Source organism: Sinocyclocheilus anshuiensis, unplaced genomic scaffold (genome assembly GCF_001515605.1).
Source record: "Sinocyclocheilus anshuiensis isolate Anshui unplaced genomic scaffold, SAMN03320099.WGS_v1.1 scaffold1989, whole genome shotgun sequence".
In the NCBI taxonomy this organism is placed as follows: Eukaryota; Metazoa; Chordata; class Actinopteri; order Cypriniformes; family Cyprinidae; genus Sinocyclocheilus; species Sinocyclocheilus anshuiensis.
In genome coordinates this window covers 16,735-17,384 of record NW_015538027.1, presented here as the reverse complement: position 1 = coordinate 17,384, position 650 = coordinate 16,735, and positions in this window count along the sequence as shown.

The following is a 650-nucleotide window of genomic DNA, read 5'->3' as shown; positions in this document are numbered from 1 at the left end:
TTTACAGTTACTGCTATCATAAAAATACACTTATATGTAGGTTTAAAATTCTACAAAAGACACATTTAATGTCCAACAACAAATATTTTAGCAAAATGTATATTTTACTCAGAATTATTGCGCTCTCTTATTATTATTATTATAGCCTATTCGATTGCGCTCTGTCTGTTTAGCGTGCATGCGCGCAGCAGCGCTCGTTGCTCTCATGTGCCTCGCCCACTCCTGACAGCAAAATGAATATGTTTACGTGACTTTGTGACATGTCAGTTATGCACTGAGGAAAACACAACGTCTCAAATGCATTAAACAGCACAGATATATTCGCTGTTTGCGATGGTGGATCGATTTGATCCATGATCAACATTAAGGGCTGCTTAAGAATAAGCGTGCACAAATTAGTGAGACTGTGTGAACTGAATTTGTCATTTATGGAACCGCTTTAGCCCCGATTGATTTGTTAGGTTATTTTAATCCCCGCTTTTCCTCGGGTCTCCGTAGTGTTGTGATGCATCACAATCACAGTGATGAGAGAACGCGCTTGAGAAACAGTTTAGAGAGGAGAAATCAATCTACATATAAAATATTGGTCACTTTCTAAACAATAAAAGTATAGCGCATCCACTAGTAATTATATATTAATAAATCGGTTT